General features: G+C 39.5%; 1 long non-coding RNA gene across 1 annotated transcript; it reads left to right on the plus strand.

The window, feature by feature from the left end:
* The first annotated feature begins 5951 nt into the window (after positions 1–5951).
* LOC145961423 (uncharacterized) lies at positions 5952–6419 on the plus strand. Its single transcript, XR_014435637.1, has 3 exons — positions 5952–6081; positions 6157–6232; positions 6354–6419. It is a non-coding gene; the product is annotated as an uncharacterized LOC145961423 (long non-coding RNA).
* Positions 6420–14975: the final 8556 nt, after the last annotated feature.

The raw sequence follows: 14975 nt of genomic DNA on the forward strand, positions 1-14975 counted from the left end.
AAGAATGTTTTCACGAAAATTGTTTTCCCGCATCCCGTAGGACCGCAGACGATCGACGTCCAAGGATGTTTCCAGCGCACGTCCATTACACAAAGTAATCGATTTCGTGTTTAGGAACAATCTCATAAATAAAAAAGTAAACAATGATATTTAACAACAATAATCTAAGTAAAAAATGCGCATGCTCCTCGAATATTATTTGCAGGAATGTAAGAAGAAAATAAGCTTATTCACGAGGGCCCCATCCGCGGCGGCCGCGTGCTCGCGCTAGCGTTCTCTGTTACGCGTGCGAGCGGAAAGCACCGCCGATTAGCCGATACACGGTGCGCGACCACGAGTAAGTGTATTCGTGGGAGGGTAGGCTCGCATCAGCGACTTTCGCGAGCACCAACGCTAATGAGCTCATAATTGATTCTCCATATACGCTTATAGTAAAAATAAAATGCTTAAATTCCGGAAAATATATTTTAAATCGATGTATCGTCTAAATTACAAAATACCTGTACATACTCGTATTTTATGTATCAACCGCTAGCTGACTCAGACAAACACTATCCTCCATGATATAATAATAATAATATCTAGAGATTCTTAAAAGCCTAAACACTCGTTAAAAAAACTAGAGACATCCAATAAAATAATCTCATCTTAAGATAACCGTCAATGGTTTTCATTTTAAAATAGACCCGCTATATTTGCAATAGCGATTAAGAAAAAAATTCTCTTTCTAAATAATTTAGGAAGATATAGAAAATATTCTCACCTTGAATCCACTCTAGCGAAACCCTTATCCTAAATCGACCTATTTTTTTCTCATGCTGAAACAGCATATACAGGGCGATCCTGAAAAACGATCCGTCTATAAAATGACATATTCCTGACACCATTCTAAGACAATTTTTCCTTTACTAAAATTTGATTTGAAGCGTAGTTTTTGAATTATGAGCAAAAATAGTTAGTAAATCACGCGTCGGGTACAGAAGGCAGGCAGGAGCGGCGCGGCGTGCCGCGAGCGCGGGCGCAGCTGACCGCCCGACGGGTGATTATCACCGCATGAGTCGCTAACTATTTTATCTTATAACATAAAATTATGCTTTAAATAAAATTTTGGTAAAGAAGAAAATGTCTTAGAATTACGTCAGAAATACGTGTTGCTTAAAATAACGTTATTTTAATAATGAAAAGTTGTTCCGGATCGCCGGCCGTCCGACGTTGCAATCAGCTGATTGCTACACGCGATGTGTGTATGGCGGAGTGTGTGCGTAAGAGAGAGAGAGAAAGAGGGAGAGAGGGAGGGTAGGAGGGACAGACATTCATACACACGCACGCACTTTTTTTCTCGCTCTCTTTCTCTCTTTTACGCAACACTCATACACTCTCTCATTCAGTCTCTCACTCACATTCTCTCGATCACTCACTCACTCACTCACCTGCTTACTCACTTGCTCATTCACCTTGTAGCAGCGTAGCGAATCTTCATGCTATGTATTGTTGTATCTGCTGCACGGTTATGATTGCTAGAGATGCGCGACACATTGAAATTTTTTCGATTATTAGTCTCACACTCGATTGACACAATACAGATTACGCGATAACGAGTTTACTGTTTATTCACTCACTATTGATTTATCGATACCAAAAATTACTTTCAAAGAAACGCGAATGCAAACAGCACATGACTCGACGCGAAGCGACGGACCGCGGAGACTGCGCGACCACAAGAGTTATGTTGCCAGAAACGCGACACGCGACATCTAACAAACGACTTGCGCGTGGCGCGTGATTGACGCGAGATAAGACGAACGATCGGCTAAAACCTTCGCATTGCGAATGCGGTAGAAAACATGAAACGTATAATGACATACTTAAAAAATTAATTATTTATAATAAATAATTATTATAATAAATAATTATTATAATAAATAATTAATTTTTTAAGTATGTCATTATACGTTTCATGTTTTCTACCGCATTCGCAATGCGAAGGTTTTAGCCGATCGTTCGTCTTATCTCGCGTCAATCACGCGCCACGCGCAAGTCGTTTGTTAGATGTCGCGTGTCGCGTTTCTGGCAACATAACTCTTGTGGTCGCGCAGTCTCCGCGGTCCGTCGCTTCGCGTCGAGTCATGTGCTGTTTGCATTCGCGTTTCTTTGAAAGTAATTTTTGGTATCGATAAATCAATAGTGAGTGAATAAACAGTAAACTCGTTATCGCGTAATCTGTATTGTGTCAATCGAGTGTGAGACTAATAATCGAAAAAATTTCAATGTGTCGCGCATCTCTAGCAATCATAACCGTGCAGCAGATACAACAATACATAGCATGAAGATTCGCTACGCTGCTACAAGGTGAATGAGCAAGTGAGTAAGCAGGTGAGTGAGTGAGTGAGTGATCGAGAGAGTGTGAGTGAGAGACTGAATGAGAAAGTGTATGAGTGTTGCGTAAAAGAGAGAAAGAGAGCGAGAAAAAAAGTGCGTGCGTGTGTATGAATGTCTGTCCCTCCTACCCTCCCTCTCTCCCTCTTTCTCTCTCTCTCTTACGCACACACTCCGCCATACACACATCGCGTGTAGCAATCAGCTGATTGCAACGTCGGACGGCCGGCGATCCGGAACAACTTTTCATTATTAAAATAACGTTATTTTAAGCAACACGTATTTCTGACGTAATTCTAAGACATTTTCTTCTTTACCAAAATTTTATTTAAAGCATAATTTTATGTTATAAGATAAAATAGTTAGCGACTCATGCGGTGATAATCACCCGTCGGGCGGTCAGCTGCGCCCGCGCTCGCGGCACGCCGCGCCGCTCCTGCCTGCCTTCTGTACCCGACGCGTGATTTACTAACTATTTTTGCTCATAATTCAAAAACTACGCTTCAAATCAAATTTTGGTAAAGGAAAAATTGTCTTAGAATGGTGTCAGGAATATGTCATTTTATAGACGGATCGTTTTTCAGGATCGCCCTGTATACCGTATCGACTAAGAAATCTGATAAGATTTCACATTTTTTAAATTAAACATTCGGATATACCCCCGCACGTAATATCTATCATTTAGATTTACAAGCCTCTTTCTAATTATTTTAGAAGGTTAAGAAAAATATTTTCATGATGAAAAAATCTTTCCTAATAAAACATCGTTAAATATTTTTCCCGTGGTGAATCACCGAGATATAGCTTAGAGAAAATTTTTAGAAGTTTCTAGAAACGTTTATAGAAGTTTCTCGGTATTTTTTCTATGATTATTGTGTAAAATATTTTGTTTGAACACGCATTTATGCTCACTTCTGCGCATATTATTTTCCCCACTCTTTTTTAGATTCTTTTTTTGATGGGGAGAAGCAGTAATATAAGCGCGAGGATAAACCGCGTATTCATTCGAATTCCGTCGTTAACAGAAGTTAAGCCTCGAGCGAAGAAGAAAATTCTACGTAAATACGCTATCGTTGTTGTGACTACTTTTTACATAGTGCATTCGAAAGTTAATAGTAATGGCTGGAACGACGGAAATAGCCGGTTTTGTGAAATCCGCGCACGTTTGCCATAATAAGGAGCCGGGAAATGGAGACAATAAAATCGGTAACGGTAAGAAACCGACATTTGTTGCTATCAACAGCATATGGACTTAATTCATCCTTCACTAAGAAGATACAAGTGGGATTGCAATCGACGAAGGAAGACTGCTTCGTTCCAATTGTTAAATTAACGAGCAATAATGCCGATGGGATTTGTCTCGACTCCGACACGTGGCAGCAATTTCAAGTCTGCATGGATCATATGAGGCAGTATTTGAACGAGGATCAAAAAAGAACGGGGGGATTAAATCCGATTATTATTAACAATATCACCAGCAACTTTACCAGCGCTTATGGCGCGAGGGCTATTCTAGTGGCATACAAGGAAACCACCGAATATTCCGCGACTAATGGCGAGAAGGAAGAACAACCTCCGTTGAAGAAACGAAAAACTTATAACACCGCTATCGTGATGCAGAAAGTTACTTTCCTCGGCTTGGAAAATATTATAAAATGCGTAGATACGCATTTGTCGCAATTAATTAATATCGTTGATACTGTCAATACATGTGCTAACTACATAATAAGCGAAATAGAATTAAAACTCCCCTCATCGTACATAGATTGTGAAATTATAAAACTCACAATTAAAGGAAATTATGAAGAAATCGAACAAAGTGTCCGAACTCAAATTAATAATTTAACATTTTTAGATGTATATTTCAGCATTGTATTTGTAGAGATACTTTCACTTAAATTTAATGAAATTTCTCGTACGATTTTACGTTTCAGAAACGAAAATTTTATGAAAACCAATAAATGTACGTCGATAAAATGTAATAATAAATATCAAGTTTTTCTTAAAAAAAATTCACAGAGTACTTCTTCTCACTACGTTTTCAATATATCTCCCAATATCTCCTTCTGTCCTTTACTACAAACACGCAGCAATACGTCGTGTATTATTATTATTATTATTATTAGCATTAAACGAGTATTTTTTCTTATAAAGAAACAAATGATTTTAAAAATTTATTCTACTCGTGTAATAGCTATGGTCAACGCAAAATCAAAATCTTTGACAAATAAAATAATTACAAATTTTTTTTATTACGCTTAGTTTTTAAGAAATCATATACGTATACCAATACTTAATTAGGGTAATTAGAAAAATGCTTGGCGTTAGTTGCTTTTTCGAAAAACAAAATAAGAAATCAAAAATAGATTATTCGCGCTACGATGAAAAATATAATTACAATACGGTATGACTACAAGAAATTTCAAACTTCTACATTTTTTTCGAAGTTCTTCGAGCGGCGATAAAGGTTTGTTTGGTTTTCCATTTTCGAGTGGGGAACAAAATATATAAAATGGACAACCTTTAACCGAATATAGGCATTTTCGAGATTTTCTTCGCCCGAGGAAACTTGTATGATTTTCGCTCGCGTGTTATTCCTTTGAGGAAAAAAAAATGGCGTGTAATAAAAATTTGATATCAAGTTGTGTAAAGTTGGCTGCGAATTTATCTCCAAAGATAAATTTCGCGAGCTACATTTCCAATTTAGCGGAAACAAGTGAACATAATTATAGTGTATTTATGAGTTTCGCGTGTGCCTGCTCCGATACAATGCTTGCAATTTTATATAAATTGGGGCATTTCGGCGGCGACGCGAAATTGCTAAATATTGCCGGCGAAATAATTAGTGCACGAAGAACCTTCAGAGAAGACGAGAAATACGAAGAAGAAGAAGATGTAGGTGGACATGTAACTTACCTACTCCAAAACTACAGCAGGATCCGGTCGACGGGTAATTATTTTACTTATTTTATTTATTTTTACTTTCGATGAAAAATACGAAAAATCGCGATTATAAAGTTAAATATTTAATTACTAATTAATCGCAGGAAACAATAATCCCGCGAGAACAGCGACGGTGCGACCTTCGCGTAGACGCCGCGCTGAGGAAGAACCCGAGGCAGGTCCTTCACGTAAGTTTGCACGTAATAAAAACGAGTGCTAATTTTTCTCAGATAAATTGTTCGGTAGTAATAAAAATAATAATTAATACTAATAAAAAATATTCTACATTTCAGGAAGACCGCGATTACTCGAGGAAAATCCGGCGATTCCTGTTGTCGTTCTTGACGATGACGACGACGGCGAGGAAAACATGAACGATGACGCTACCGACATCGCATACGCAGTCAGCAGCCCCGATAGCGAAGTGTTCTCGCCAGGTAAGATGATGTTGATGTAAAATATATACTAAAACGAAAATCCAAATATAAAAGTATTTTTAAAACTTTTTTAAATTTTGTTTCTATAATATTAAATATTCAAATCTTAAAATATTATTAGAATTTCCGCGAGTGATGGAGGAGGAGCGCGAGAGAGTGGAGATTAATGAAGAAGAGACAGAGGAGACTGGGGAAGCAGAAGAAGTGCAGGAAGAGGAAGAAGTGATAGTGGTAGAAGAAGAAGAAGAAGAAGAAGAGACAGAGAGAGAGGAAGAAGAGGGGTATGAAGAAGAAGAGGAAAATGTATACGCTCCCTCCAGAGAAGGTAACTTTATTAATTTATTTCTCGGTATATTTTTATGCTCGAATTTAATCTAACAAATTCTTAATTTTTCTTTAGAAACTCGTCGCAGGGGGATTAGCTATTCCCCGGAATATTAGTAACGGAATAAAAAACAACGAATATTGCTAAAAAGGTGAGTTATTTCGTTGTATTAACATTCATAGTAGGGATTACATTCGAGTATAAAAATATTAAAATAATAAAAATAATAAAAATAGTATTTTATAATTTATACGGTTTTTTATTTTTAACAGTGCAATACGGAGGTGGTGTTGACGGCGAACAAAATTCAGCGCTCTCCCGCAGCAATGAGGAAGAAGAAGAAGAAGCGGTGGAGGAGGAGACTGAGTACCAGCAACAACAACAACATCAACAACAGCAACAACAACAGCAGTAACAACTTCACCATCAGGTCGGAAATAATAATTTTAATTTTGTATATTTAATATCGGAAAATGCGCGACAATTTAGAAGATTCCGGGTAATCGGTAGAGAAGCGAGTTTTACGATACGACCGTTGACTGAAGGCGTCGATATATATCACTCGTTAGAAAACGCGTTTCGCGAAATTCACGCGTATGCGTTAAATTCATGCGAACCGGGTGATTACGTAGGATTATCGTTTGATTCGCCGAATTTATCGCGTGGTCCTGCGGGGATATCTTTTCGTCCGGTTCGCGATTTGAGTTATGAGGATATTTGGAGACTCGTGAGTTCGTTAGCACAGAGCGCCGGTCTCGATATCGCCGACCAATTTAACATTCGGGCTTATAATGTCTCGATGCCTTCAGGTCGCGGTCGCGTCGCGTTAACACGCGGGGATGTCGCGAAACGTTCGATAGTCGAAATTAATAATTCGGATAACCTGTGCTTCCCACGAGCCCTCGTAGTAGCTCAAACTTATAGCGAGCGCGGTAATATCCGTACAGGCGAGCTGCATGAGAAATGGAACGCGATAAGATATCCGCATTCTTCGTTACAACGCGAATGTGCATTGCAATTAACGAAAAATGCCGGTGTCGTAATACCGGAAGAGGGTTGTGGAATTCGTGAAATCGAACGTTTCCAACGTTATTTCGCCGCAGACAATATCGCGATTGTTGTGTATAATTTTAATACTTTCGGTCATGGCGAAAAACCGTTGTATGACGGAACCGAAATACTCACTTCTCTCGGACGCGAGTCCTCGCGGCGATTAAATATCGCGTATTGCGAGGATTCGCAACATTATAATCCTATTTTAAATTTAAAAGCCGCCGCTGGTACTCGCGATTATTGTGTAGCGTGTAATGTAGGCTTTCGAAATGATAGGCCTAATAGTCACCGGTGTTTAAATAAATGTCCGCGATGTTTATCCGTACCGCCGTGCGATTCCACTTACACCGAAATAAAATGCGACGCGTGCAATCGGTTATTTTACGGTGCAGGGTGTTTCGAGCGTCATCGTAGCGACAAATCGTACGACGGTAGAACATGCGCTAATGTTAGTAGCATCGTGCGATTTTGCGACAGTTGCGGTCGTATCGTTAAATCGAATTTAAAACGCGAATGCGGCGTTTCTTATTGCAAATTATGCCGTTCACAACAATCGCGCAATCATATGTGTTATATGCAACCTCTTCGACAACGTGTCGATATTTCCTCTGCCGGGCCATCTTCATCAGCGTTGGTACCGGATGAGGTAGATATATCTAGCACGAGAGAAGAAGAAGCACGGAACATATGTGATAACGTGGAAAAGAACGAACGTGCATATGAACGCGGAAAAGGACGTGTGGCTTTCGTATTTTACGATTTCGAAACGCGACAGGACGAGACGGTCGAAGGAACGGGAAATATAAAAAAACATATTCCGACGCTATGCATCGCGCAACAGATTTGCGAAGCATGCGTGGGCGAAAATAACATGTCCGTGTGGTGTCGTTGGTGCGGAGTGCGAGAGTTCGTATTTCAACGCGATCCGGTTAAACAGTTTGTAGATTTCATTACGCGTCCGGTAAAATATTTTAAACACATAATTTGTATAGCGCATAATGCGAAAGCGTTCGACGCGCAATTTATTTTGAAATATATCGTGGAAAATTGTAGGGATATTGAACCGAAAGTAATTTTAAACGGCACAAAAATTATTCTTTTAACCGCGGGACATACAAAATTCATCGATAGCGTTAATTATATGCCGATGCGCTTATCCGAATTACCTAAGGCTTTCGGGCTAAAGGATACTGAGGATAAGGGCATTTTTCCGCATTTATTTAATACTATCGAAAATCAAACGTACGTCGGACCGTTACCCGATGTACAATATTATTCTCCGGATAACATGAAATCGCAAGAGCGCGAACGCTTTCTCACATGGCATACCGAAATGAGGGAAAAAAATACCGTGTTCGACTTCCAACGCGAGATAGTGCGCTATTGTCGTAAATATGTTGATATTCTTCAACGAGCGTGCGTAGCGTTTAGAAAAATTTTCCTAGATCGCGGAAATGTATACCCGTTCGAGGAATGTACAACTATTGCTTCGACCTGCATGACGGTTTTCCGGAAAAATTTTTTGCAAGCCGATACGATAGGCATTATTCCTATGGGGGGATACAGATGCGCGAGCAATCATTCGCGTAAAGCCTTACAATGGCTGATATGGATGGAGCGCGAACTCGACCATCGTATAAATCATGCGGGATGTGGGCGAGAATATCGCACTATCGAGGGTACGCTCGTCGACGGTTACTTCGAAACGTCTGTTGCGGGAAGGACGCAGCGTCACGTGTTGCAATTTCACGGTTGCTTTTGGCACGGATGTCCAACTTGTTTCCCTGTAAATCGCGATAAAGCGCTTTCGTCGGGGGAGGATCGCGGAGATACATTAAATTCGCGATATGAACGAACTCTCGCAGTTTCATGGCGCCTTCGTCAACGGGGATACATAGTGTCGGAAAAGTGGGAGTGCGCCTTCGACCAAGAAATGCGCGACAATCGCGTAATGTATGATTTTCTCGCGAACCATCCGATGGTAGAAACACCACCGCTCGATCCTCGCGACGCGTTTTTCGGTGGGCGTACGGGAAATATCGCAACTCAATACGAAGTCACAGGTACGGAGAAAATACGCTACGTCGACGTATGCTCTTTATACCCGTTTGTATTGAAGACGGGCGCTTTTCCGATCGGTCATCCGGAAATTTACGTCGGCGATGAATGTAGCGCGTTAGTCGGAAGGTCACCGAATTATAATTTCGACTCGCTCGAAGGCCTCATACGTTATAAAGTACTCCCTCCTCGTGATGCCCCTGCACCGTAAAATAACCGATTGCACGCGTCGCATTTTATTTCGGTGTAAGTGGAATCGCACGGCGGTACGGATAAACATCGCGGGCATTTATTTAAACACTGGTGACTATTAGGCCCATCATTTCGAAAGCCTACATTACACGCTACACAATAATCGCGAGTACCAGCGGCGGCTTTTAAATTTAAAATAGGATTATAATGTTGCGAATCCTCGCAATACGCGATATTTAATCGTCGCGAGAACTCGCGTCCGAGAGAAGTGAGTATTTCGGTTCCGTCATACAACGGTTTTTCGCCGCGACCGAAAGTATTAAAATTATACACAACAATCGCGATATTGTCGGCGGCGAAATAACGTTGGAAACGTTCGATTTCACGAATTCCACAACCCTCTTCCGGTATTACGACACCGGCATTTCTCGTTAATTGCAATGCACATTAGCGTTGTAACGAAGAATGCAGATATCTTATCGCGTTCTATTTCTCATACAGCTCACCTGTACGGATATTACCACGTTCGCTATAAGTTTGAGCTACTACGAGGGCGCCAGGGAAGCACAGGTTATCCGAATGATTAATTTCGACTATCGAACGTTTCGCGACAACGCGTGTTAATGCGACGCGACCGCGACCTGAAGGCATCGAGATATTATAAACCCGTATGATAAATTGGTCAGCGATATCGAGACCACCGGCGCTCTGTGCTAACGAACTCACGAGTCTCCAAATATCTAGCTTCATAACTCAAATCACGCGCCGGACGAAAATATATACCCGCAGAACCATGCGATAAATTCGGCGAATCAAACGATATTCCTACGTAAACGGTTCGCATGAATTTAACGCATACGCGTGAATTTCGCGAAACGCGTTTTCTAACGAGTGATATATATCGACGCCTTCAGTCAATGGTCGTATCGCGAAACTCGCTTCTCTACCGATTACCCGGAATCTTCCAAATTGTCGCGCATTTTCCGATATTAAATTTACAAAGTTAAAATTATTATTTCCGACCTGTTGCTGAAGTTGTTGCTGTTGTTGTTGTTGTTGTTGTTGTTGCTGCTGGTACTCATGCTCCTCCTCCTCCACGTCCTCTTCACCCTCCTCAGTCTCGGATGAAATATTTTCCGAGCGGGGTAACTCAGCTACCTCCCCCTCAGTCTCCTCCTCCTCCGCTTTTTCTTTTTCCTCATTGCTGCGGGAGAGCGTTGAATTTTGTTCGCCGTCAACACCACCTCCGTATTGCACTGTTAAAAATAAAAAGCCGTATAAATTATAAAATACTATTTTTATTATTTTTATTATTTTAATATTTTTATACTCGAATGTAATCCGTGAATGTTATAATACTTATTACTTTGAATGTTATAATACAACGAAATAACTCACCTTTTTAGCAATATTCGTTGTTTTTTATTCCGTTACTAATATTCTGGGGAATAGCTAGTCCCCCAGCGATGAGTTTCTAAAAAAAAATTAAGAATTTGTTAGATTAAATTCGAGCATAAAAATATACCGAAAAATAAATTAATAATGTTACCTTCTCTGGAGGGAGCGTATACATTTTCCTCTTTTTTTTCATCCCTCTCTTCTTCCTCTCTCTCTGTCTCTTCTTTTTCTTCTTCCACTACTTCTTCACTTCTTCCTCTTCCTGCACTTCTTCTTCTTCTTCCCCGCTCTCCTCTGGCTCTTCTTCATTAATCTCCACTCTCTCGCGCTCCTCCATCTCTCGCAGAAATTCTAATAATATTTTAAGATTTAAATATTTAATATTATAGAAACAAAATTTAAAAAAAGTTTTAAAAATACTTTTATATTCGGATTTTCGTTTTAGTATATATTTTACATCATCATCTTACCTGGCGAGAATACTTCGCTATCGGGGCTGCTGACTACGTATGTGATGTCGGCAGCGTCATCGTCCATGTTTTCCTCGCCGTCGTCGTCGTCGTCATCGTCAAGAACGACGACGGGAATCGCCGGATTTTCCTCGAGTAATCGCGGTCTTCCTGAAATGTAGAATATTTTTTATTAGTATTAATTATTATTTTTATTACTACCGAACAATCTATCCGAGAAAAATTAGCACGCGTTTTTATTACGTGCAAACTTACGTGAAGGACCTCGGGTTCTTCCTCAGCGCGGCGTCTACGCGAAGGTCGCACCATCGCTGTTCTCGCGGGATTATTGTTTCCTGTGATTAATTAGTAATTAAATATTTAACTTTATAATCGCGATTTTTTGTATTTTTTCATCGAAAGTAAAAATAAATAAAGTAAGTAAAATAATTACCCGTAAGTAAAATTATTAATTAGTTAAATTATTAATTTGAGTTCGGACACTTTCTTCGATTTCTTCATAATTTCCTTTAATTGTGAGTTTTATAATTTCACAATCTATGTACGATGACAGAAGTTTTAATTTTATTTCGTTTATTATATAGTTAGCACATGTATTGACAATATCAACGATATTAATTAATTGCAACAAATGCATATCTACGCATTTTATAATATTTTCCAAGCCGAGGAAAGTAACTTTCTGCATCACGATAGCGGTGTTATAAGTTTTTCGTTTCTTCAACGGAGGTTGTTCTTCCTTCTCGCCATTAGTCGCGGAATATTCGGTGGTTTCCTTGTATGCCACTAGAATAGCCCTCGCGCCATAAGCGCTGGTAAAGTTGATGGTGATATTGTTAATAATAATCGGATTTAATCCCCCCGTTCTTTTTTGATCCTCGTTCAAATACTGCCTCATATGATCCATGCAGACTTGAAATTGCTGCCACGTGTCGGAGTCGAGACAAATTCCATCGGCATTATTGCTCGTTAATTTAACAATTCGACGGAACGAAGCAGTCTTCCTTCGTCGATTGCAATCCCACTTGTATCTTCTTAGTGAAGGATGAATTAAGTCCATATGCTGTTGATAGCAACAAATGTTGGTTTCTTACCGTTACCGATTTTATTGTCTCCATTTCCCGGCTCCTTAATATGGCAAACGTGCGCGGATTTCACAAAACCGGCTATTTCCGTCGTTCCAGCCACTACTATTAACTTTCGAGTGCACTATGTAAAAAGTAGTCACAACAACGACAGCGTATTTACGTAGAATTTTCTTCTTCGCTCGAGGCTTAACTTCTGTTAACGACGGAATTCGAATGAATACGCGGTTTGTCCTCGCGCTTATATTACTGCTTCTCCCCCCTAAAAAAAAAATCTAAAAAAGAGTGGGGGGAAAATAATATGCGCAAAAGTGAGCATAAATGCGTGTTCAAACAAAATATTTTACAATAATCAAAAAAAAATTACCGAGAAACTTCTGTAAACGTTTCTAGAAACTTCTAAAAATTTTCTCCAAACTATATCTCGGTGATTCACCACGGGAAAAATATTTAAGGATGTTTTATTAGGGAAGATTTTTTCATGAAAATATTTTTCTTAACCTTTTAAATTAATTAGAAAGTGACTTGTAAATGTAAATGATAAATTTATAGATATTACGTGCGGGGGTATATCCGAATGTTTAATTTAAAAAATGTGAAATCTTATCAGATTTCTTAGTCGATACGGTATATATGCTGTTTCAGCATGAGAAAAAAATAGGTCGATTTAGGATAAGGGTTTCGCTAGAGTGGATTCAAGGTGAGAATATTTTCTATATCTTCCTAAATTATTTAGAAAGAGAATTTTTTTCTTAATCGCTATTGCAAATATAGCGGGTCTATTTTAAAATGAAAACCATTGACGGTTATCTTAAGATGAGATTATTTTATTGGATGTCTCTAGTTTTTTTAACGTGTGTTTAGGCTTTTAAGAATCTCTAGATATTATTATTATTATATCACGGAGGATAGTGTTTGTCTGAGTCAGCTAGCGGTTGATTCATAAAATACGAGTATGTACAGGTATTTTGTAATTTAGACGATACATCGATTTAAAATATATTTTCCGGAATTTAAGCATTTTATTTTTACTATAAGCGTATATAGAGAATCAATTATGAGCTCATTAGCGTTGGTGCTCGCTGATGCGAGCCTATCCTCCCACGAATACACTTACTCGTGGTCGCGCACCGTGTATCGGCTAATCGGCGGTGCTTTCCGCTCGCACGCGTAACAGAGAACGCTAGCTCGAACACGCGGCCGGCGCGGATGGGGCCCTCAGTGAATAAGCTTATTTTCTTCTTACATTCCCGCAAATAATATTCGAGGAGCATGCGCATTTTTTACTTAGGTTATTATTGTTAAATATCATCGTTTACTTTTTTATTTATGAGATTGTTCCTAAACATGAAATCGATTATTTTGTGTAATGGACGTGCGCTGGAAACATCCTTGGACGTCGATCGTCTGCGGTCCTACGGGATGCGGGAAAACAATTTTCGTGAAAACATTTCTTCGACATTTATCCCGCATGTCCGATGTCCGATTCGAGAGAATTTTATTTTATTACGCCGAGTGGCAAGATGCGTATCAGTGCTTACATTGCGACACGGGCGAGAGAGAAGAAAAGTGAGAGCAAATATAGTGATAATGCTTTAGTAAAATCGAGGAAAAATATAATCAAATTTCACGAAGGGTTACCGCGCCCGGAAGATTATTCTAACGATCCGCTTTCTCCGAAATTGGTGATAATCGATGATCTTATGAGGGAATCATCTTCGTGCGACGCTATCGTGGATCTATTCACCAAAGGAAGTCATCATAAGAATCTCAGCGTTTTACTCATTTCGCAAAATCTTTTCCATCAGGGGCGTGGGCAGCGCGACATATCTCTCAACGCGAATTATGTAGTAGTTTTCAAAAATCCGCGCGATCGCGCGCAAATTCGTCATTTAGCACGTCAGGTATATCCCGACGATCCAAAATTTATGGAAGAAGACCTCCTGTATACGAACTAAGTGATTTACAGGGCGAGGTTATAGACGGGATTTTTTACGAGCAAGAATTAACACATGTTATTAAAGACTTGCGAGAGGGAGAATTTATCGTAGACCGTGTGATAAAAACCAAGGGACGAGGTAACAATAAACAATTACTAGTTAGTTGGCGGGGATATCCTTCTAAATTCGATTCTTGGATACCAGCCTCGAGTTTAATATCAAAATGAGAGGGGAAGAATTTTACATAATCCTCCCGAGCAATAGTAGCATGCGATACTTTCCGGAAAATAAAACGTGTTTCACCACTGAATTACCTCAACGTAAAGTATAAACTTAAGTGGTCGTTGGGAAGTAGCGCTCACGGAGATCCAGTTTCCGTGTAGCTTTTTACATATACGCCCTGGAGAAGGTACATTACAATTCCTCAATGTTAGAAGGAAAAACGAAGAGATAATTCCTGTAGACGATGCCGAAGTACCGCCAAGCGTTTATTCAAGTATACACGATATTATAGAAACGATGAATTACGCGTCCAAATTGGTAAACTCGCATATCGTTTGGGAATTAAAAGTCGGAGGTAGAGTTGTTATGAAACTTTCTTGTGTAGAAGAGAAATGCGATATGGTCCATTACGTATATTTTTCCGACAAACTTTGTCGAATACTCGGTTTTGATATAGACGGTAAAAAACGTTCACA

This window comes from Camponotus vicinus, unplaced genomic scaffold (assembly GCF_025532165.1).
Source record: "Camponotus vicinus isolate PSW18456_S1 unplaced genomic scaffold, iyCamVici1.0 SCAF_11, whole genome shotgun sequence".
Classification (NCBI taxonomy): domain Eukaryota; kingdom Metazoa; phylum Arthropoda; class Insecta; order Hymenoptera; family Formicidae; genus Camponotus; species Camponotus vicinus.